Genomic DNA, 25009 nt, shown 5'->3' with positions numbered 1-25009 from the left:
TTGATGCCGCTGGCCGGGGACGTGCCGGCACCTCGCCGCGCTCTCCCATCCACTGGGTTTCCCAGAAAGAGGGAGGCGGCGACTCGAGGCTGGGAGGAGCGCTGGGCCTTGCCTGGCTCTGCTGGCTGCAGCAGAAGGAGAACGAGCAGCAGTGTGGGCAGGGCACGGCGCTGTAGCTGGCTGGCGGAGGAGCAAGCGAGGGGGTGGAGGTGGTGGGGCCGCCTCTCCCTAAGTCACACTGGAGCCTCAGGTGGGTGACGCTGCGCCTGCGCTGAGAAGAGGAGGGCCGCGCAGGCCCTCCCTCCCACCCATGCGCCCGCCCTGGCTTCCATGCGCCCGAGCGGCTTGGCCAGATTGAGGGGCGGCTGCAGCGGGGCGCGCCCACCGACTTTGCTGGGATGGTCTCCAGGCCCCGCCAGTAGGTTGGCATCTGCACTCGCCTAGAGGGCAGGACAACCTCGGGCCGGCCCTGGGTCTGACTATGTAGAAGGTGGGCAGGAAGGGGCTGGAGCTCAGCAGCAAAGCATCTTATTAGTATGCAGAAGGTCCCAGGTTCAATCCTTGGCATCTCCAGTTAAAAAGATCAAGTAGTAGAAGGTGTTAAAGACCTTCACCTGGGACCCTGGACAGCTGCTGCCAGTCACAGTAGACAAGACTGACCTCAACTGATGAATGGTCTGACACAATCTAAGGCAGCCTCATATGGGGTGTGCTTCTGATTACCAGGTAAAGGGCCTCACTTAGCACACCCCTCTTGTGGAGACAAAGGCACTCCGTTGGTCTGATGGCACATAGTCATAAGTTCTAGGAATGTGCTTGTTTAAAGGGGGGGAAGATTAAGAATTCAAAATATAGCTGAGAAGTTCCAAATGTCAAATTCCACACATGATATTAGATTCTATACTTGCACAATGCTCCCTCTAAGCTGTGGAGTCTTGTGAGCAAAAATTCTATCTTGTGAGCTACTGGCATTAAAGTTGTGAGTGAGTGATTTGGCTACTGAATAAATTAGCTTACTCAGGAGCCATCCTTCCTGAGCTAAAACAAAAATCTGTGAGCGGAGGTAGGCTTGCCAAGTCCCCCCCGGAGGGCGGGGAAACCCCTGCCCCAGAGGCCCGTTCCCCGCCGGCGCGTCACCAGGAAGTGACGTTATGACCCCAGGCACGCTGGGGGCGAAGAAACAACTTGGCAACCCGCTGCGGCGAAGAAACAACTTGGCAACCCTAGCCGGAGGCTAAAAAACTGTGAGCTAGCTCACACTAACTCAGCTTAGAGGGAACATCCCACTTAAACACTTATCACCAATTCATTCCATTCCTGAAATGGGGAATCAGCATCTGAATATCCTGGGCCAAATCTGAGCCCTGAGGTGTACCGTCTGGCCCTCCAGTTGCCTGTCCTAGATCAAAAGAGGGGTATGGCCAGATTTACCAGTGGCCAACTTTGTTATGTATAAGGACAGGATTGGGGCACAGTGAGAATGCAGGCCCCTGGAGAAGAAACCTGATGCTTAGGGACCCTATGGAATTTCTGTGGCTGGAAACCACGTCTCCACATAAATAGTCTCATGGCTACTGTTGTTTCCTTATGTTTTTCAAATGCAGCACTCCACCCCCAATTCTTTGTCTTCTGAAGAGGACAAATGCCACATGGCTACACGAGTGAAACCCTGGCCTCTTGCCGGAGTGGCAGGTCTCCTCTGAGAACACTCCTCTCAGTCAAAATGACTTTGTCTGAAGATGTCTTGATATTGCCCTTTATGTCAGAGGAGGCAGCCGTGACCTACAAATGTCAGGCTGATGGGTTAATTAATTTCTGCCTCCACTTCAGATGGAAGAAGATATCACCTGAGACCCTTAATTGAGATGATTATTTCTGTTGCAGGGCTTGGATCATTAGTTCATGTGGTCTCAAAGTTTGCTCTTTCTCTTTAAATAAAAGCAGAATGTGAAAAAGCAGAAGAGGATCTGACATGAACACCTCATCGTATAGGCACAGGGGAATGAAACCAGACAAGAGAAGATCCTTGCTACAGACAGCAGAGTGCAGGTCTAGAGTCAGCTGGGGATGGCCTCATTTAGGGGATTATCCTAAATCCCGAATTTGAGTTTGGTTTCCCTTCCTTCTTGCTTGTGGGTGTTGTGCAGGCAGCTGTTCCAACCACCTGGATATTTTGCCTCTTTTAGAGACGGGGCTGGGAGAGCTCAGAAGCTTGTGATGTTGCCTAGCAATGGCAGGATGAAAACACACACCACGATGCCATGATGTCTTTTTCATACCCCCCTTCAACGCTCCCAAAAGGATAGTTGTCAGTCTCCAGGCATGCACAGGTTTGCACAGGAAAGAGAGCATTCCGATCAGAGCTCAGGAGATCTATGGAGTGCTCACAGAACACGGAGGCAAGAGTGTGGTTAAATGACAGGATCAGAAAATGTTTTTTTTGGGGGGGGGAAGAAAGATCAGAGGAAAGCTCTTCCAGATGCTGGGAGCGCCTTCCTTTCAGCCTCCCTCGCAAATGAATTCCCAGGATGCAAAAGATGAAAGCCAACAACAAGATAAGAGAGTGAAGCCCTGTCAGCAGAAGTCAAATTTTGGGCCATTCACCTGTCACTGGGTTATCACCCCTGAGAAAAGATATGAGGTTGGTGGCTATTCAATTTTTTTTTACAACAACCCCCCTCTTTTTTTGCACGAGTAATTGCTTAACAGACTCCTATTAAAACCCCATAAAAGGAAGAGAAGAAATCTGCTTTTGACCCTCATTATCCAAGGGGCAGCCATGTTCCCTCAGAACCTCTCATTCTAACACATGGCAGCAATTATAATCAGGATTCAAAGGATAGTGAAGCAAACTCAAATGTTAAAGGCAAAGAAACTGGAAAGGGTATGCCTTTAAAACCATCTCTCCATACAAACAGCAGTTTCTAATATTCCATCACACTCTAGAGCAGGGGTGTCAAACATGTGGCCCAGGGGCCGGATTAGGCCCCTGGAGGGCATCTATCAGGCTTGCAGTGGAACTGGCTGTCTTCTGCTTCTTCTTCCAGTTCTGCTGCTGCTGCGTCATTGTAGGTTTGCAGCTTGCAGATACACACCTGAACAGCATACTCAAGATTGCAACAGCACAGACATTTTGATGTAATAATTCAGAGCAAGAGGTGTCAGTTATCAGACACTGTTAAATAAACAAAATATTGCTCAAGAGTGCTAATGTTTTAAGCATGTTTTAAAGTAAAAAACACCCCTTTGTGTTTGTGTCCTTTATAAAGTTTATATCTCTGCTACCTGGCATTACATTTTATGACACACATGGCCCAGCCCAACAAGGTCTCATTTCTGTCAGATCCAGCCCTCATAACAAATGAGTTCGACACCCCTGCTCTAGAGTGATCAAGAGACATAACCCAGAATGAGTTGGAATTATGCTGATGAAGGGGTGGGCTTAAACAGAAAAGGGGATGATTGGTTCTCATCAGTGGCACGGAGCAGGTTTACAGTGCAAGCCAAAGCAGAGTTATACCTGAACCTGCCTTGGCAGGGTGGGTGGGATATAAATTAAATAAATAAATAAATACCCTTCTAAGTCCAATGACTTCAATGGACTTAGAAGGGTGTAACACTGTTTAGGATTGCACTGTTAGCCTCCAAACCGTATAAGCAAATGCTGGCAATACATTCTATGCCAGTAGTTTCCTTTCCTTTCCAGACTCCACTGAGCCATACGGACAGGACAGGAAATCATATAACATCATACAGGAAGAGGGGGAGCCAGAGTTACAACTTCCTTGGTGTTAAGGACAGGATCTTTGGCAGCAGAACCAAAGAACTGTGGACAGGAAACATAACCCAAGCACCAGGAGGGAGGACCAGACTGAGGACTCAGCCAAGGGGCAGAGCTATGAAGGAACCCTCTCCAACCGAGTGCCCGCACCTCACTGTCCTGCAGTTCAGAAAGCATGCCAAGAGAAGCAGGAGGCTTGGCACCCTTGTTCCCTACATAGTGGCAAAAAGTGTGCAGCCTGGCCTTTCTCACTCAGCTCAGGCAGGAGGATAGAGAAGTTTCAGCAAGACAGACAACTGTGTTTTTCCCTTGGGCTTTCCAAATCAAGAGTGAAAGGGAACAGCTGTGCAGAACATGTAGCACACGCAGAGTTAGATTCATCCTTTCAGTGGGGGGGGGGAGAGAAAAGAGAGGGTGCTGGCAGCCATGGGCATAGACTTTTCAATTCCGGAGGGGGGGAGGGGGCTGGAGCTGGGCCAGAGGCATTGCTAAGTTATTAAAAGAACTGGGACCCAACAACATCATAGGGAGGAGCTAGTGACATCACAGGCCATGGTCACTATCTATGGAGGTGGACGCATGTGGGATTTAGGGATGGGCTCCCCAGAACTTTAGGGAGCCTGGGAACCCACCTAGCAATGTCCCTGGGCTGGACTAACCCCAGGAACAGTTGCCTTCTTAGCACACTGCTTAGAAACTCCACCTTAAAATGCAAACTGTTTTATACGTCAATGTTTGGTTTCAAAGTGGGGAACATACAAACAGGCAAATAAACCAATGCACGCAAATAAAATCCTGACATAGAAGTTAAAGCTTATTGCTCGTCTCTAGAGAATACTTTCATTTCCTAACTGAGAGTAGACAAACTGGTAACATAAATGGCTGATTGGGCCCATAGTATAACCAGAGTCCTGACCCCCCCCTTTAACCTACTTACAGATTCTCAGGACTTTGAAACAAAACTGACCACATTTATTTGAGGGCTGCTGCATTTGTTAACAGCTAAGAATAATTGATTAAAATGTTTTGGTTAGTTAAAGGTACCCCTGAATAATTATGAAGACTTTCAAAAAACGGATTATTTTTAACTAGGAAAAAGGCCCGTTGCGGAAATAAATACAACAGCCTCTAGAAAGCGGCTCTGGGTGGGTGTCCCGGCCTTGGACACTCAGTGTCAATTTGCTGTGGCGACCTCAGCAGGATATAATGACACTGAGTTCTGGTTCCACAGAAGGGAATAATTGTTTTGGAGGGTAGAGTCTATGGCTTTGTACCTGTCCGAGGTCCCACGCCTCCTGAAACGTCACCCTCTCCAGGCTCCATCCCTCACATCTCCAGGAATTTCCCACCTGGAGTTGGCAAACATATCTCCTTCCCAGTCAATCATCAACCTACCTTTATTTCCCCCTCACTCTTCAGCTTTCCACCCCCCACACACCTGCAGCCTCTCCCGTACTCTGAAGCCCTGACTGCTACGTCACATTGGCTGTCATATGGGGGCCGCCTCAGCAGCATATAAGGATACAGAACCCACCATTTTCTCCAGGGGAACTGATCTCTGCCATCTGGAAAGCACTTGTAATTCTGAGTGATCTCCAGCCCTCACCTGGAAATTGGACACATTTTACCTCAGAACAGCAAAACTGTTTAGAACATTAGAGGCAAAAGCCAATCAAGTCGCATATGCAAACGACCTCTGTGTTCTGAGGCAAAGGCCAATGAGGCTGCATATGCAAATAACCTCTGTGTTCTGACTGGCTACGGGGGGGGGGAAGGAACAGCAAAATGATTAGAATGTTGGAGGCAGGACTCAGGCAAAGCAGCCAGTGGATAGGGAGACCCTCTGAATGACATATCAGAGAGCGAACTGATTTTGGAGCGTGTGAAATGTTCTAGAGAAGTGCACCACCATTCGACTTTTATTTATAAGGGAGATAAGTACATCAAAACCTACTGATGGTAGGTGTGTAATCTCGGATGAGGCATCTCCCCTTTATTTTCACACATAGGAGTGAATACCTTTTCTAAGAGGGTGTGACATACAAAACAAAAGGAAACATACTTTTAAAATGTAACCTTTTTCAATTGAAAATGTGTGAATTCATTAACAGTATAATCCTGTGCAAACTTTATTCCAGTCTAAGCCAAACAATTTCAATGGATTTAGACAAGAACAAGTCTGCATAAGATTTAGGCTTGCCATCTGGCCTAGAGGAGATGTCTTGTCCCTGTAGCAGAGGCTTGCTATGTCCTCCTGCCAGCCTAGCAGTTTGAAAGCAAGAAATTGCAAGTAGATAAATAGGTACCACTTCAGTGGGAAGGTAACAGCGTTCCGTGCGCCTTGGTGCTTAGTCATTCCGGCCACATGACCACGGAAATGTCTTCGGACAGCGCTGGCTCTTCGGCTTTGAAACGGGGATGAGCACCGCAACTCTAGAGTCGGATTCGACTGGCTTTTAAGCAAGGGAACCTTTACCTTTATTTATATGGAAATAGACAGCTGAAGTTTTTCCTAGCATAACAACACCCTGATGAATAACATCCCAGTAAAACTTTATTAAAGGGGGGATATTTTTTTCTCCAAGCTGGTTAATATATTGCAATATAAAATCCATACTAAGGATTCTTTAAATGGTTAATACCCATCCCCTTTATTTATTTGTTTAAAATCTCTGTTTGCCTTTTGTCCCATACTGGGCCCTCAAAGTAGCGCTCAATAGAATAGTGAAAACGCAATAACTAAAACTCACTAGATTGAAAAACACACATAAATTTACAACACCTGAACTTCTTAACCCACAGTGAATATCCAGTCGACAAGAGCAAAATAAATCACAGCGTAATGAAAACAGTTAGTTAAAAAGCATCTCTAGGAAGATCAGTCAGTGTCCTGTTTTTATTTTAAGAATTGCCTTTTTATAAAAGTCATGTGAAATGTGTACAACATGCTGTGGGCTACCACTGCTTTCTTAAATGTTTCCTTCAAAATGCTCCTTCAAAAATAAGTTCCATCCTCTATGAATATATCCTCTATGAATGAAGACACAGAGAAGTTACTCCAAAAGGAGAAAGTTTAATGACTGATTCTATGAACCTTTTCTCCCATCCTAAGGAAGAAAATCCCATCACAACCGAGCAGTATTTACTTGGAAGTCAACAGGCTGAGGGGGGTCATGCTGTTAGTGGGAATTCAAGTTTTCTTGAAACAAATGGGGTGGGGGTTTCCTTTGGAGAAAGCTACCCTTGCTTGGTATCAACGGTGCAAATTAATGAGGGGGGGAAACTGGAAAGTGACTTGAATGTGTACCCCCTCCCTTTTTGCACTCTTTGAAGATCTCACACAGCTTGCCACATGTAGCCATCCAGAGCAGGCTCTTTGGGGATGACTGTCTCTAAACTCCCCTTCTCCCATCCCCCCTCCCTCCCTCTCTGCACGCTCACACACACACACACACACACACACACAGAGCCGAGGCACACCGCATTACCCGTCTGCAAAGCGGCTAAACTTTAGGTAAAGGGGAAGGTAAAGGCACTGTGGCAGCATCCTGGTCCTGAATGGGCATGTGCAAAGATGGCAGGGCACATGCTCAATGGGGACGCATGAGGAGTTTGGAGGACGCGTTTGTGCGGGAGAGCGGCCACAGAAATAAACTGCTTTAAAAGTGGAGCAGATAGATTCATGGAAGATCTCTCGCGGGGGAGCGCGCGGTGCTCTGCAGAGGAGGAGGCGGCGGCCTCTAGTCTCGGCAGGCTCTAGCAGGGGGGTATGCCCTGCCGCCGCCGTCCCCGCCAGCACGCCATCCACAGGCCAGCACCCCCCACAAAGAGCCACATTCTGGAGATCCCCCTCCCCCGGAAGGCCCCATTGCACAGCGTGGGTGGTGGCACCATGTGGGGGTCCACTTCTTCCTGTGGCTGGCCCTCGCCGTCTCGAGGCGCTCCTGCTGGCCCTGGGATATGGAGGAGAAGCCCCCCCCCCAACCAGTGGCACTTAAGAAACCTACAACAGTCAGACACAGTTTTAAGCTTTTCCGGGCAAACACGCTTCAGTACCAACCTTTCTTTGTGTGTGCGTGCGGGAAAGCAGCCAGTCTCCATGTGCAGCTCTCCCTCCAGCTCCTCTCCAGAACAGTGAGGGCTGCTGGGAGGAGCTGGGGGTGGAGCTTAGCTGGAAGCAAGCCCCCACCCTGACTTCCCTCCCTCCCAGTCCCAACCCATCCGGCAAACTCAGTCTCAGAAAGCGGAAGGGAATTAGGGAAACCCTCTGCTTTCAAAGGTGGGGAAGCAAGGCTGGCTGGAGGAACCGGTTGTCCCCGGGGGAGGCTTAGCACCTTCTGGGAAATTTTGGGAGGTGGCTCGTGCTCTGTAGCCCCCACGAACTTTACGCCAATGCTGGCAGCATGGGGTTGCAAGACCCACAGGGCTTAGAGGAAAGTGAGAAAGTGAGTCATAGGAGCCCTTTAACCTGTTGGGGGGGCTCCCACCAGGTTACTACCCAGGAGAACCACTGGTAGGCAGGTCATAGGGTTGGCAACCTCCAAGTAGCACCTGGAGATCTCCTGCTATTACAGTTCCTCTCCAGACAACAGAAATCAGTTCCCCTGCAGAAAATTGCTGCTTTGGAGGGTGGACTAAATGGGCATTATACCCTTCTGAGGTCCCTCCCCTCCCCACCCCACCCCAAGCTCATTCCCCAAAATCTCTAGGTATTTCCCAATCCAGAGCTGGTAACCCTAAAATGACTGGAGCCTGATGGACGCATAGCCAGCAGCCGCAGCCTGCAGCAATGCACGTCAACGGAGGACCACCAGGAAAAAGCCCGCCGACAGTCGCCGGCTGCTCGGAGCATCAAGACGGCACCTGGAGCCGTCAGGAAAAGAAGAAGGATGCCGCCGCCTGGGTGCTGTTAGGTAACCCCCCCCCCCCGCACAAATTGTGGCCCTAGTTAGGTTGACTACATATGTAGTCCTATGTAAACCGCTCTGAGACCCATTAGGGGTTACGAGCGGTATAGAAATCACATGTAAATAAATAAATAAATAAAACAGGAGCAAGCTTAGTCCCAGAGGTGTCCACACAGTGCCACAGGCTTCATTCAACTAGGATCAGGCTAATGCCAATGACAGAGAAGCTGTCTTATGAGTCTATGTCTTTTGATCTAACATTTGAAGCCACATGGCTAACCTTGTGTTCACATCACAGGAGAACAGGAAGAGGCCATTCTGCATAACAGTAGTTATGGTGATATCTGTTTCAGCTGTTTTAATCTGAGCAAGGATTCATTTGTGTCATTTCACCCTGGAATTTGTTTTCAACCACCAGGGCCCAGGACTGAAGCCCCTGCAGGGACCACTTGGGTAGACTTGCTTTTGGACCACTTTAAACATGAGATGAAAATGTCAGGTGGCATGGCATAATGGTTAGAGTGCCAGACTAGGATCTGGTAGACCCAAGTTCAAACCCCCTCTCAACCATGGAAGCTGGGCCAGCCACTCTCTTTTCAACCTTAAACTTCTTAAACATAGTTGTTATGAGGATCAAAGGGAGATGAGGAGAATGTTGTACAGGAGGGATGCTGTGAATTTCACAAAACTTTCAACCATTGAACTGTGTTTGAAGGTGCTAATCAGATGTGAGTCAATCATCCAATCTATTTGGTTTGTAGGCTTGCCAAGTCCCCCCGGGGGGCGGGGAATCCCCAGAGCCCCGTTCCCCGCCACTGGCGGATTGGGCCCCGGGGGGAACCCCACCCCCAAAGCTAGCGACGTGCACGTCACCTGGAAGTGACGCGACCACGCCGGGCATGCTGGGGGTGGGGCCACGGTCATCAGAGTGAAAACTCTATGGTTTTCCCTCGGATGGTCGTGGCCCCGCCCCCAGCGTGGTCGCGTCACTTCTGGGTGACGTAGTTGCGGCACACGCTTGCTTCGCGTGCACGCACACACTCCCGAAATGGCGCTGGAGTCCCCCGCTCCAGCGCCACTTCAGACTTGGCAACCCTATTGGTTTGTGCTGAATAGCCACAAAAGCTGCAAAACTGGTTTGTATTGATAGATCCAGGTGGGTAGCTGTGTTGGTCTCTAGAACAGGGGTATCAAATGTGGCCCACAGGCTGGATCTGGCCCCCACAGGCCTCAAATCCAGCCCACAAGCAACTGGCTCTCTTCTGCTTCTTTCTCCCTCTCTCCTGCTTCCTTCTGCATCACAGCTTGCTTTGGCAGCTCTTTCAATTGCTCAGGAACTACAAAGCCTCTCTTCTCTCCATTGGCTGAGGCTCCTCCCGCTCCTTCTCCCTTGGGGAGAAAGAGTGGGGGAGGGAGGAAACGAACAAGAACTTGCTTTGCCCAATTCCCTCAACTGCACGGGAGAGATACAAAGCACCTTTAAGACCAACAAACTTTTATTCTCGGTATGAGCTTTTTGCCTTGCTACAGAGAGTGAGAGGGAGGGAGGGAGGGAGGGAGGGAGGGAGGGAGTTTTGTTGGACTCGTTATGCCAGGGCTCTCCTGGGTGCAACGGTGTTCCCCTCCTCTTTTTATGTATTTTATTTATTTATTTTGGGATTTTTATACTGCTGTCCCCAAAGCGGGCTCAGGGCAGATCACAACAAATCATGTCAAAGACTCATTAAAATAATCACATTAAAATCATTAAAACAATAAAATTGGTAGCAACAATATAAACCTGTTGGGGCCACAAGGTGGAATCAGAATGGGCCCTTTCAGTGGGTTGGGAACTAGAGCAGGGAGGCCATCTAAGATGGATGCCCGCCGCCTCAACCAAAGGCCTGGCGGAACGGTTCTGTTTTGCAGGCCCTGAGGAACGATAAAAGGTTCTGCAGGGCCCTGATCTCCAGTGGGAGCTGATTCCACCAGGCCAAGGTCAGGGCAGAAAATGCCCTAGCCCTGGTCAAGGCTAAGCAGACTTCCTTTGGACCAAAAGTAACCAGTAAACGTTTGTCCGGTGAGCGCAAGGCTCTTCGGAGCACATATTGGGCTGTCCTTCAGATATGTCAGTCCCAGGCTGTGTAAGGCTTTGAAGGAGTACAAACACCTTGAAATGGACACGGTACTCAATTGGTAGCCAATACAGGTGGTACAGTACTGGTCAAATGCATGCCCGCACAGGAGATGCTGTCAGTAGGCATGCCCCCGCATTCTGAGTTACTTGGAGTTTCCAGATCAGTCTCGGGGCAAGCCCACGTAAAGCGAGTTACAGTAATCAAGCCTGGAAGTGAACACTGCATGAGTCACCATAGCCAAGTCCTAGGGGGAAAAGTAGGGGGCCAATTGCCTGATCTGCCAGAGGTAGAAAAAGGCAGACCTGGCATCTGTGGTGAACTGGGCCTCCATAGAAAATAAGGTATTCAGGATCACCCCCAGGCTCCTCACCTTCTGGGTTGGTGCAAGTGGCACACCATCCAGGGTGGAAGTCTGATCCCTGTCCTAACTCCCCCCCGACTCAGGTACAGGACCTCCATCTTCATTGGTTTGAGTTTCAACCGGCTCTGCTGCAACCAACCAGCCACAGCCTCCAATGCCCTGGTCAGAGTCTCTGGGGTGGAGTCCAGGCAGCCATCCAATAACAGATAGAGCTGGGGGTTATCTGCATATTGGTGACACCCAAACCCCTGGACCAACTGGGTGAGGGGGCGCAATGTCAGACAACATTGGCGAGAGGATCACCCAGAGCAGCACACCACATTGAAGTGGGTGTCGCAGGGAGATCCTCTTGCCAAGAGCCACCCTCTGTCCCCGACTGCAGAGAAAGAAGGAAAACCAATGAAGGGCCATCCCCCAAATCCCAATGTCGGTGAGGCGGTGGATCATAAGATCATAATCAAACATGTTGAACGCCACCATCAGGTCTAGCAATAACTTCTGGCAGAGCAGCGTCGATCCATCCCGATCCATGTGCCTCCAGAGGTCATTCATAAGGGCAACCCGTGCTGTCTCCATCCTATGACCAGGGCAGAAACCGGACTGGAAGGAGTCAAGGGTAGATGCGTCATCCAAGAAAACCTGGTTGTTCAGCCACCGCTCTCTCAACTACCTTACCTAGAAATGGTAAATTTGAAACTGGGCGGTAGTTGGCTAGGACCGTTGGGTCTAGAGTTGGTTTCTTCAATGTATTCATGCTCTCATGATACAGTCTTTCTCAGTAGGGAAGCAATGTGAACTATTTAGATGAACAATAAGCCAGTGAGGTAGATTAGGCTGAGAGTGTGTGCCAAACCAAGTTCACCCAGCACATTTCTTTTTTAGACTGGAGATTTTGAATTTAGACTTCCCAGATAGTAGGCTGATACTGACCACTATACATTTATGTCTCTCTATTCTTGCACTGCCTCATTGGAGTTGTAGACTTTAGTTTTGTAGACAAACACATAGACCTCAGTCTGTGCCATGGTGCCTTCACATGTTCTTGACCAGCACACGAAGCAACTTATGTACAACAGCTTGCAATGCCCAGCCATTTCATGTTTTCCCCTGAGTCTTAGGCACAAAGTATTGACCATGAGATTTCTGTAATAAATGTCAATAAATCAAAAGTAGATTTACACACCTGAATAACACCTGAACAGCATACTCAAGAATGCTACAGCACAGGCATTGACTCCAGATTTTGATTCAAATGGAGGAACTATTGAACTGATTGCTGAAAAATCAAGTCCATATTTGCAACCAGTGAACAGTTTGCAAACTGTTATGTATTAAGATGGCTGCGACCGCATGCACCTGGTCATGCAGTTGAACCAAACACGGACCTTTGAGTCCGAGAACAATAGACACCGCGGATCCTAGGCGCGGACCAATGGGAGCGCCAGAATCCTGCAAGGAACCTATAGTTACGGAGGGCATGTACATAGAACCTATCAGGGAAATCGGGGGTGTGTGTGTGTGTGTAGACAAGAATATAAGCCGGCTGCAGACCGGCTAGTTTATTTATTTATAATTATTATTTATTTATTTCACTTTTACCCCACCCTCCCTGCCAGGCGAGCTCAGGGCGGCTTCCAAAAACTGATAAGCAGTATACATTTTACAGTGACAGAATAAAATACATCATTTAAAAACATAGACAAATCAATATAAAACATTCATTTGATGGCGATAAAAATAAAGTGCAATTCAGGGACACATTCAGTGGTGTCACCGCGCTAGGTTGTGTTGGATTGCACACAGGGTGCTGCTGGTAGGACGTCACTCCTAGCGAAATGGCTGCCTAAAAAGTTCTGTTTTCACGGCCCTGCGGAACTGTGACAAGTCCCACAAGTCTCGGCAGGAAGCTCGTTCCAATAGGACGGAGCTACAAATGAAAAAGCCCTAGTCCCGGTTGCCATCAACCTGACTTCCTTTGGGCCAGGGAAGTCCAGGCGGTTTTGGGATCCTGATCGCAGTGTTCTCTGGGGAACATACGGGGAAAGGCGGTCCCTCAGGTAGGCTGGTCCCTGACCATAAAGGGCTTTAAAAGTCAAAACCAGCACCCTGAAATTAATCCGGAATGCTATTGGGAGCCAGTGCAGAGTCTTAAGCACAGGCTGGATGTGCTCCCACCTGGGGAGACCCATCAACAGCCTGGCCGCTGCATTCTGCACCAGCTGCAGCTTCCAGAGTTGCACCAAGGGCAGCCCCGTGTAGAGAGCATTGCAGTAGTCCAACCTCAAGGTGACCATAGCATGGATCACTGCAGCCAGATCATTGCGTTCAAGGAAGGGAACCAACTGCCTAATCGGCCGAAGATGGTAAATCGGCCGAAGATGGTAAAAAGCTGCCTTGGCAGCGGCTGCTGGATCTCCATTGTTAAGGAAGCATCCAGGAGCACTCCCAAACTCCTGACCCTCGGAGCTGGCACCAGCGGTGCCCCACCGAAGGCTGGGAGTGGGAGGGAAGGAAGGAGAGGGAGGGAGGGAGGGAGGGTTTTTGGAACACTGCGAAGTATTTCTTTACTAGGCTGTTAAAACTATTGGGGAGGAAGGGAGAAAGAGTGAGAGAGGGAAAGAATGAAGGGAGATAGGGAGAAAGGAAGAGAGAGTGAAGAAGGGGGGTAGCGGTGAAAACGTGCCCGCGGCGGACGGCTGAGCGCCGCCACCCCTTGCCTGCTCCCCCGAAAGCCTGTGAAAGTGGGAGGGGTAGAGAGGCGAAAATGGGTCGGCGGTGGCCGGCTCAGCGCCACCACCGTTGCCCCTCACCTGCTCCCCCAAAAGCCTATGAAGGTGTGTGTGGGGGGGTGTGGAGCAGCAAAAATGGGCCCGCGGCGGCCAGCTCAGCGCCACTGCCCCTCACCTGCTCCCCTGAAAGCCTGTGAAGATGGGAGGGGTGGAGTGGCAAAAACGGGTCCATGGCGGCCGACTCAGCGCCACCGTCGTTGCCCCACACCTGCTCCCCCAAAAGCCTGTGAAGGTTGGGGTGTGTGGAGCAGTGAAAATGGGCCCGCGGCAGCCGGCTCAGCACCGCTGCCGCCATCCCTCACTTGCTCCCCCGAAAGCCTGTGAAGGTTGGGGTGTGTGGAGCAGTGAAAATGGGCCCGCGGCAGCCGGCTCAGCACCGCTGCCGCCATCCCTCACTTGCTCCCCCGAAAGCCTGTGAAGGGGGGGTGGAGCGGCGAAAAAGGGGCCACGGCAGGTAGCTCAGGGCCGCTGCCACCGCCCTTCGTCTGCTCCCCCTGAAAGCCTCTGAAGCCGGGCAGGCGGGAGAAGCAGCATGGTGGGGCCCATTGCTGCCCTCTCCCTTCACTGCGAAGCAGGCCGGGCTGCCCCGAGGCCTAGTAAGGGCAGGGGCAGCACCAGGTGACGTACCCGCAGGACTGCTGGAGGCTACAGCGGCGGCTGGCAATGCGGGCACATGGCTTGGCAGCAACGGAGCTGGCGGTGGGTCCAGTGCGGGTGCCGGCCGGGACCGTGGCGGCGGACGTGGCGGTGGTGTTCACAGAGCCAGCCAGGCCCCGGGGACAGACATCAGCATTGGAGGCAGGGGGGGGGGGATCGGCAAAAATGTGGTGAGGGAAACCGGCTGGGCCCAGCGGGAGAAGCACCAGGGAGACATTGAAATGTCTCCCCGCAGCCTCTGGAGTGCTCCCCAGCTCCCTGCAGACAGTCCTGTCCTGTCCGAGGACCAGAGCAGAGTGAGCCAAAGACGCTGGCTGGGGCTGATGTGGGCGGGTCTCTGCAAAGCAGCCAGCCAACCCAGCCAGCGTCTTCTGACTGTCAGTTCTTGCGGCCAAACACTGTTGGCGCACATCGAACGTTGCAGGACGAAAACTCAATTATTATAGGTAGAGATTTCAATCATGTTGTTAGCAGCTTTAAATGCATAATGAAGCAAGATAGACATTTTAAAATAAATAAAGGAATGAACTGGGTGACACTTTGTTTGATTAATTGCTAGGGCAAATTTTAAATTGGCAGGGCTGCAAGGCAATGGAGGAAATTGTTTCAGGCTTTTTTTATTATTTAAAGGCTGTTCTCTAATCTTTGGAAAAAACAGACCAAACAAGAAAAATTAAAAGGTGACTATGGCTTTTAAGAATGACACACTGAGCATTAAAAGGTAAGTCATTTTCATGTTGTCTTCAAAGACATCCATCCTGCTATTAGGACTGCCAACAGAGTTGGGAAAAAAATGACCTGTCCCTTGAACCAGTGTGTTGTAGCTGATAGAGTGCTGGACTTGGATCTGGGAGGCAACCAGTCGAGATCTGTGTTGGCAACCAGACCTGCAATGCTGATGCTATGCAAGTGTATTTAAATTTTTGTCAATGGAGTATCAGTTTAAAAGGCAGAGAGGCAAACAGCTGCAATTTCTTTACTTTGGTTAGTTGTTTGACCTTGGCTTTACGGCATTTACAGGCTACATTCCCATCTAGCAGGTCCATCCCTGGTGTTAGCTGGGTGGAGAGTCAATTACAATTTTTGCTAATATTTTGAAGCCTGCCCTGCCCTGAGTAGCCCAGGCAAGCCCGATATCATCAGATCTCGGAAGCTAAGCAGGGTCGACTCTGGGAAGTACTTGAAAGGGAGACCTCATTGGAATACCAGAGGCGGAAGACAGGGGCAGGCTTCATTCAGCCACTTCTTTGGATATCCTCCAGGCCCCCAGTACGGGTCAGTCACCAGAGGTCACTATGACTTCCAGATGCGCACACACTCAAATGTTCGCACACAGTCGCACACAAAAATACAATTTTTGAACCCCCTCCCCAACAGGGTGTTTTAAAAAAAATCAGTGCATTCAAAAGTTCTGGAAACGTCGCCTTTACAGTGTTAAGCTGATGTGCCATCTTAATTAAAAGTGTCGGTGGCAAGGCAGGAAGTTCGGGATTCAAATCTCATTTGTGTGGGCAAAGGGCTGAACTATGACTGCAGAGACATGGGTTCAAATTCTTATGAAGCTCACTGGATGACCCTTGGGTGGGTATTCAGTTAGTCTCTCTCTCTGTTTCAGCTAATTTACACCCAGGGTTGGTGTGCTGCATATGAAAAAAGAGGGGAGGAATCTCCCACATATATTGCACTCAGTTCCATGGAGGAAGAGCGAAAGTCAAGCAGCAACAAGGATCATGAATTAAACAGATGGTCATAATGCTGCCAACTGTACAAGACAAAAAAGGGGAGCTGTTCCTTTAATAGAGGTTGAATGAATGTAAATTGGCAGTAGAATGTTTCTTTAATTAGGCATGGAGGTCAATGGCATCAACTGATAATTGCTTGCAGAGCAAACTGATATTAAAGGGCAGCTAGGAGGACCAGTTTAAAAGTGGTTGTAAGCAAGGGGGTCTCCTTCACCCTCACTGTTCCCCATCTACCAACACTGACCTACCTTACAGGGCTGCTGTTACCTATTAAACTGATAATATCTGTAATCTGCCATCTAAAGATTAAACATGGTGTGCATGTGTGTGGGGGGAAGAGACATTATCAGCTTGAATTCTCTTGCTTGCTTGCTTGCTTGTTTCTTCTGGATGATCTTCTTAAGAGCAATTCTCTTAACTGGGGGGGGGGGTTGTTCCTCACCACCAGCCAGCTAAGTGGCCTCCTGCGTACTTTAATCACCGCACAACTGCCAGCTTCAGCAATTCAGATAAGGTTCCAGAAGATTAGTGTGGCTCTCTTGCAGCCAATCAGAGCCCGTCTGGCTTTTAACTAATTCAGGATCTGCTCTGCAAAAATAGAGCTGGCACTTAGAGGAGGAGAAGCCATGCTCTTAGAGGAGAAATCCGGGAGGGTTACCATGCTTGAAGAATTATCCCGAAAAGCTTGGGGGCTACTTAATGCAAAAGGAACCTGGCTTGGCTTCCCTTTTGTTGGAAACAAATAATCCAACTCTGCCTGCCTACCTTGGTGAAGAGAAATACGAAACTGGGCACAATCCCTTCTTTGAAATATCACCTTGCTGCATAAAGAGCTGAAGTTAGTAATCTCCTTCCTAGCAGTGCAATCCTAAAGAGGTTTATGTCCTTCTTAAATTCATTAACTTCAGTGGACTTTATTTATTTTATTTATTTATATTTGGATTTATATCCCACCCTACCCCGAAGGCTCAGGGCGGCTGACAAGGGCACCATGTGCCAAGGTTACAATAATAAACACATAATTTAAAAACAATAAATTACAGTAAAATACAGTAACAAATTTGCAATACAGATTTAACCAAGATGGGTAGATCTTAACCTCCATAGCAGCTCCCTGAGATCTTATCATCCAATCCGTGCCCAGGCACCTCGCTCCCCCCATAGGGACCAAACAATCATGATGGTAATACGACAGTGCACAGGAGGCGGATAGCATTATAATTCTCTTCTATTGCAAGGTAATATCATACAATATTTATTGTATTGTATTTTTATATTGCTTTCTAGCCAAAAATTGATACTCGACAAAGCTGATCAAAATCAACATTTAATACAAGTGATAAATAAGGTTCAATAAAGGGAGGGCGTTTCTCACCTGGAGAAGGATCCAGGCATGACAGAGGGATGCCTGGATGGCTTCCTATTCTTCTTCTGATAGCCCCACAGCCAGCAGTTGAAAGCTGGAGGGTCAGTGCTTGACCAACACATTCCCACACCAAATGCTGTAATGTCAAATACCTCATATCGGGGTGGGGTGGTTAGTTGGCCCAGTGATAGAGCATCTATTTAAGTGGACATGCCAGGTGTTCAGGTGCAATCCCTGACATCTCTACTTAAATGGATTAGGTAGGAGGTGAGGAGAAAGACCTCAGCCTGAGATACCGTAGAGTTGCTGCAAGTCAGAGTAGACAATACTGACCAAAAGAGACCAAAGGTCTGCCTCAGCAGAAGGTAGATGCATGAGTTAAATGTGAGAATTCCTATGGGGAGGCACTATGGCTCCATGGTAGAATATCCGCTTTTCATGCAGAAGGCCCCAGGTTCAATCCCCAACATCCCCATCTGAAAGAAGCACATATTGATGCAAAAGACCTCCACTGGTGATCTTCAGAGCAGACAATACTGATCTCAATAGACCAATGGTCTGATTCTGTAAAAGGCAGGTTTGCATGAGAATTCCTATGGGGAAGGGCTATACACCAGTGGCAAAGCCCCTGCTTCAGAGGCAGAAGGTCCCAGGTTGAATCCCTGGCCTTTCCAGTTAGAAGGTGCAGGTAGGAGGTGGTACAAAAGTCCTCTGTCTGACACTCTGAGACCTGCTGCCAGTCAGAGTAGACAAGATTGACCATGACAGACCAAGGCTCTGACTCCGTAGAAGCAGCTTCATGTGTTTTTGTGTTGGAGGAGGTAGACACACAGTTTCATCCAAGGCCAGGACTGTCCCTGCTTCGAGGCTGTACAAGGTGAGGAAGAGGCACTTTGCCCTCTCTGTCAGCTGGGCTGATACCAAACACTTCAGGGTTCCTTCAGTCTGGGAAAGGGAAATGTGTCTGACTTCAGAGACCCTTTGCCTTCCACCGCCTGCTCTCTATTTTATGTTGTGCTCCCATTGTAAGCCATCCTGGCAAAGATCTGCTTATTTATATTTGTCCTTTTTGGACAAAGTGTAGCAGAATTTAAAGCAGAGATGAGCCAAAACAACTCACTGTTTTGGAAGAATGAAGATATTTTGGCAGCAGTTCCTGCCGTCGGCCTTACGGCCTGACTGAATAAGATGCTACCACAAGGCTACCTTTCAAAGGCACCATCACATTCTCAGTGGAAAAGCACCAGCTGAGGTTTGTCACCCCCATAAAGGTACAGCTCCTAGGGGGAGGAAAGACAAAAAAAAAGAACATTTCCAGATGTGTCCACTGGTTCCTGGATTTCAGTATTCCACTGATGTAAATGCAGGCTGGATGTACACAGCGCACTCTGTGTGCAAAGGAGGATAACTAACCATGAGGAAAGCAGCGGGACTTGGTGCAGTTGGGAAGTGCTGCTGTGTCATGTTCTTGATATATGTTGACACAATCACAAGATTGGTTGAACACATGCTGAGAGAGTCAACACTGATTGCAGAGTGTTGGGAAACTCAGTGCTGAAGTCAACCGGGAAACAAATGACTGCCGGAATCCACACTTGTTAGAATGCTTCCTTGCCACCCCCTAGATACCCTGTTTCAAAAGCATCTCACAGCACAACCCTAAGCACTGTTAACACCTTTCTAATTGCAGCAAAGTCAATGGGCTGAGAAGGGTGCAACTCTCCTTAGGATGTCGCTATGAAGATGACTAGGGGCTACACAACATGGTTAAAAAAGGACTGTTCCCATCTTACATTATAAAAAATGCACTAAGCGGGGGGGGGGGAGGATATAGCCCGATCTAGTCAGATCTTGGAACCTAAGCAGGGTAGGTACTTGGAAGGGAGACCACGAAGGAAGACTCTGCAGAGGAAGGCCATGGCAAACCACCTCGGCTTCTCACTTGCCTTGAAAGCCCCTTGCTGGGGTTGCCATAAATCAGGCAACCATACACACAATAAGCAGGGGAGGGGAAAAAACAAGGTTAGGAAATAATTATGGTGGGAGGTATTAATTTGGAAGAAAGAGATGAATGAAACCCCTAACAAGTGAGCTCCAGATGGGCAGCCATGTTGGGTCTGAAGTAGTAGAACAAAGTTTGAGTCCAGTGACACCTTTAAGACTGACAAAGTTTTATTCAAGGTATGAGCTTTCGTATGCACACACACTTCCTCAGATACGCTACCTGATATCTGAGGAAGTGTGTGTACACACGAAAGCTCATACCTTGAATAAAACTTTGTCGGTCTTAAAGATGCCACTGGACTCAAACTTTCTTCTACCCTGAACAAGAATTCATATCCATATTCAGAGGCCGAAAGGACGCTCAGTTGTGGATGTGTCTGATGGTGAAAGGAAAGTCCGATGCTGCAAAGAACAATACTGCATAGGAACCTGGAATGTAAGATCTATGAATCAAGGTAAGCTTGACGTGGTCAAAAATGAGATGGCAAGACTGAACATCGATATCTTAGGAATCAGTGAACTAAAGTGGACAGGAATCGGCGAATTTAACTCAGAAGACCATTATATCTACTACTGTGGCCAGGAATCTCGTAGAAAAAATGGTGTGGCCTTTATAGTCAACAAGAGAGTGCAAAAGCCAGTACTGGGATACAATCTCAAAAATGACAGAATGATTTCGGTCCGATTCCAAGGCAAACCATTCAACATCACAGTAATCCAAGTCTATGCTCCAACCACTGATGCAGAAGAGGCTGAAGTGGACCGGTTCTATGAAGACCTACAACACCTCATAGAACTAACACCAAAAAATGATGTCCTCCTCATCATAGGGGACTGGAATGCTAAAGTAGGAAGTCAAAAGGTAACCGGAATAACAGACAAGTTTGGCCTTGGAAAGCAAAATGAAGCAGGGCAAAGGCTAACAGAGTTTTGTCAAGAGAACACACTGGTCATAGCGAACACCCTTTTCCAACAACCTAAGAGGCGACTCTACACATGGACATCACCAGATGGGCAACACCGAAATCAGATTGACTATATAATTTGCAGTCAAAGATGGAGAAGCTCTATCCAGTCAGTAAAAACAAGACCTGGAGCTGACTGTGGTTCAGATCATGAGCTACTCATTGCAAAATTCAGACTTAAACTGAAGAAAATTGGGAAAACCACGAGGCCATTCAGGTTTGACCTAGATCGCATCCCTGATGAATATACAGTAGAGGTGAAGAATAGATTCAAGGGTCTGGATTTGATAGATAGAGTGCCTGAAGAACTATGGACAGAGGTTCGTGACATCGTACAGGAGGCAGCAATCACCACCATCCCAAAGAAAAAGAAATGTAAGAAAGCAAAGTGGCTTTCTGATGAGGCTTTACAAATAGCAGAGGAAAGAAGGAAAGCGAAAGGCAAAGGCGAAAAGGAAAGATTTACCCAACTGAACGCAGATTTCCAGAGAACAGCAAGGAGAGATAAGGAGGCCTTCCTGAATGAACAGTGCAAAGTAATAGAAGAAAACAATAGAATGGGAAGGACTAGAGATCTCTTCAAGAAAATTGGAGAAATCAAGGGAGCGTTCCATGCAAAGCTGGCCATGATAAAGGACAAAAACGGTAGGGACCTAACAGAAGCAGAAGAGATTAGGAAAAGATGGCAAGAATACACAGAAGAACTATACAAGAAAGACCTCAATGTCCTTGACAAACACGACGGTATAATCACTGACCTTGAGCCAGACATCCTGGAATGTGAAGTTAAATGGGCCTTAGAAAGCATTACTAACAACAAAGCTAGTGGAGGTGATGGTATTCCAGTTGAGCTATTCAAAGTCTTAGAAGATGATGCTGTTAAAGTTCTGCACTCCATTTGCCAGCAAATTTGGAAAACGCAACAGTGGCCACAGGATTGGAAAAGGTCAGTATACATTCCAATCCCAAAGAAGGGCAATGCCAAGGAATGTTCAAACTATCGCACAATTGCACTCATATCACACGCTAGCAAGGTCATGCTCAAGATCCTACAAGCTAGGCTTCAACAGTACGTGGATAGAGAACTACCAGAAGTACAAGCTGGGTTTCGAAGAGGTAGAGGAACGAGAGATCATATTGCCAACATTCGCTGGATTATGGAGAAAGCAAGAGAGTACCAGAAAAATATCTACTTCTGCTTCATTGACTATGCTAAAGCTTTTGACTGTGTGGATCACAACAAACTATGGCAGGGCCTTAAAGAGATGGGAGTACCAGACCACCTCACATGTCTCTTGAGAAACCTGTATAAGGGCCAAGAAGCGACAGTTAGAACCGGATATGGAACAACTGATTGGTTCAGCATAGGAAAAGGAGTACGACAAGGATGTATACTGTCACCTTGCTTATTTAATATATATGCAGAGTACATCATGCGAAATGCTGGCCTGGATGAATCACAAGCGGGAATTAAGATTGCTGGGGAAAAGATCAACAACCTCAGATATGCAGACGATACCACTCTGATGGCAGAAAGTGAAGAGGACCTTAAGAGCCTCTTGCTCAGGGTAAAAGAGGAGAGCGCAAAAGTGGGCTTGAAGCTCAACATCAAAAAAACTAAGATCATGGCATCCGGCCCCATCACTCCTTGGCAAATAGAAGGGGAAGTCGTGGAAGTGGTGACAGACTTCACGTTCCTGGGATCCCAGATCACCGCAGACTGTGACTGCAGCCATGAAATTAAAAGACGCCTGCTCCTTGGGAGGAAAGCGATGGCGAACCTAAACAGCATGATAAAAAGTAGAGACATCACCCTGCCAGCAAAAGTTTGCGTGGTCAAAACAATGGTATTCCCAGTAGTCATGTATGGCTGCGAGAGTTGGACTATAAGGAAGGCCAAGCGCCGAAGAATAGATTCTTTTGAACTATGGTGCTGAGAAGACTCTTGAGAGTCCCTTGGACTGCAAGAAGATCAAATCAGTCAATCCTAAAAGAAATCAACCCTGACTGTTCCCTGGAAGGCCAGATAATGAAACTGAAGCTCAAATACTTTGGCCACCAAATGAGAAGGGAGCACTCACTGGAGAAGACCCTGATGCTGGGAAAGATTGAAGGTCAAAGAAGACGGGGACGGCAAAGGATGGTTAGACAGTGTCATAGATGCAATGAACATAAAATTGAGCAAACTTCAGAGGACGGCGGAAGACCGGAAGGCCTGGTGTGATCTGGTCCATGGGGTTGCGAAGAGTCGGACTCGACTGCGACTGAACAACAAAAAATCCTCTGTATCCCAGTGCTAGGAGGCAACATCAAAGAAGGTCTTAGCCTCTGCCCTGTTTGTTGGCCCTTTTGGTTATCTATGGTCAGACTCGACTGCGACTGAACAACAAAAAATCCTCTGTATCCCAGTGCTAGGAGGCAACATCAAAGAAGGTCTTAGCCTCTGCCCTGTTTGTTGGCCCTTTTGGTTATCTATGGTGTGAAACACGTTAATTGGTTAGATGGACCACTGGGCTGATCCAGCAGGGCTCTTATTTGGTTCTTCAGAAAAAGGCAGGATCTCATTTTTAGGTAGGTTTAATTTTCACTGAGAAGGTTAACTGGTACTCAGGCTGTATGCACGTTTGTGTACACATACGGCATACACTAATGCAAACACCAACAAAAAATCTTTGCACCTAGCTACTGAGCACATCAGAGGAAACTGGAGTAGTTTTCTCACTGACGTACTGACATACAAAGTGCAGTAATTTTCTTGTACATGGAGATGAACACATGCAGTTGCCGTATCCCAAGTCTATCAAGGTCAGTCTTGTCTACTTTGGCTGATGGTGACTTTCCAGGGTCTCAGATGGAGATCTTTCACATCACCTCTACCTGATCCTTTTAACTAGAGGAGATGCTGAGAACTGAACCCGGGAACTTCTGTACACAAAGCAGATGCTCTGCCACTGAGCCACAGCCCTTCCTCAAATGATTCACGATCAATGCAGTCAGTCACGTGATGACACCACATCCAGAATGAACTTGTACACTCCTCTGTCTGCAGGCTTACTGGCTCGGTGAAAACAAGTCCTCAGTCTGGGTGAACCAAAGTCCTCTTTCATGGGTATCAGCTGAGATGTCACAAGGAGCATAACAAGAATCAACAAATCTGAAAAGCCTGGGACCAGTCCAGATGTTTATAGAATGACATTGACAACCTGATTTTCAGGGTGGAGAGGGTGAATGACTCCTAATCACACACCAAATGAAAGATGTGATAAGGATTCTCCATTTTTGTTGTTGTTCAGTTGCACAGTCAAATCCAACTCTTCGCGGCCCTATGGACCACATCATGCCAGGCCCTCCTGTCTTCTGTCGTACTCTGGAGTTTGCTTAATTTCATGTCGTTGCATCAATAACCCTGTCTAACCATCTCATCCTTTGCCGTCCCAAATGCATGGGGCTTGATTTGTATGATTCTCCTGCTTTACAAAAGGGGAGCTTGCATGAATTAGGGACATTTGAACCCTGCTGGTTTGGCTCATTCATTCATTCATTCATTCATTCATTCATTCCCTAGTGTCCTGCTCAAGGGGGCTTAAAGGTAAAGGTTCCCTTGCTCAAAAGCCAGTTGAGTCCGACTCTAGGGTTGCGGTGCTCATCTCCGTTTCAAAGCCGAAGAGCCAGCGCTGACCGAAGACGTTTCCGTGGTCATGTGGCTGGCATGACTAAACACCAAGGCACACCAAAGTGGTACCTATTTATCTACTTGCAATTTCTTGCTTTCGAACTGCTAGGTTGGCAGGAGCTGGAACTAGAGACGGGAGCTCACTCTGTCATGCAGAATTCTTGAACTGCTGGACTACTGACCTTCCAGAACCTGCAGTTCAGCGTCTTAACCACTTGAGCCACGGCAGCTCCTCAAGGGGGCTTTACAACCCAAATAATAATCGGTCCCTCTGTCAGTCTCAAACAGGGAACTGATTTTTGATGGATTTTTTTCTATTTGTTGACTAGTTCATGGCATTCAGTTTGTTGATTCACCATATTCTCTCCTAACAGTGCAGTCAGCTTTAAACGCATCCACATTCTCGTATAGCCCCAACTGAGTAATTTCCCCTCACGCTTTGCTGCACTCCACTTGGCAGGAAATTGTTTAAACAGACAGTTAAATCAGTCACCAATCATATAAATAAATGTGATTTTTTTTAAAAAAAAGAAAATCCTACCATTCAGTGTTCATCTAGCTAGTCCTTCATTGTTTCCACTGACTGTGTTCAACAATCAAACTTATTCTGTCCATCTTTAACTATCAGATGTAAGCCAATCAACAAG

Source organism: Gekko japonicus, unplaced genomic scaffold (assembly GCF_001447785.1).
Source record: "Gekko japonicus isolate JY-2015 unplaced genomic scaffold, Gekko_japonicus_V1.1 scaffold180, whole genome shotgun sequence".
Classification (NCBI taxonomy): Eukaryota; Metazoa; Chordata; class Lepidosauria; order Squamata; family Gekkonidae; genus Gekko; species Gekko japonicus.
The sequence above is the reverse complement of the archived record's forward strand: the minus strand, read 5'-3'. Positions refer to the sequence as shown.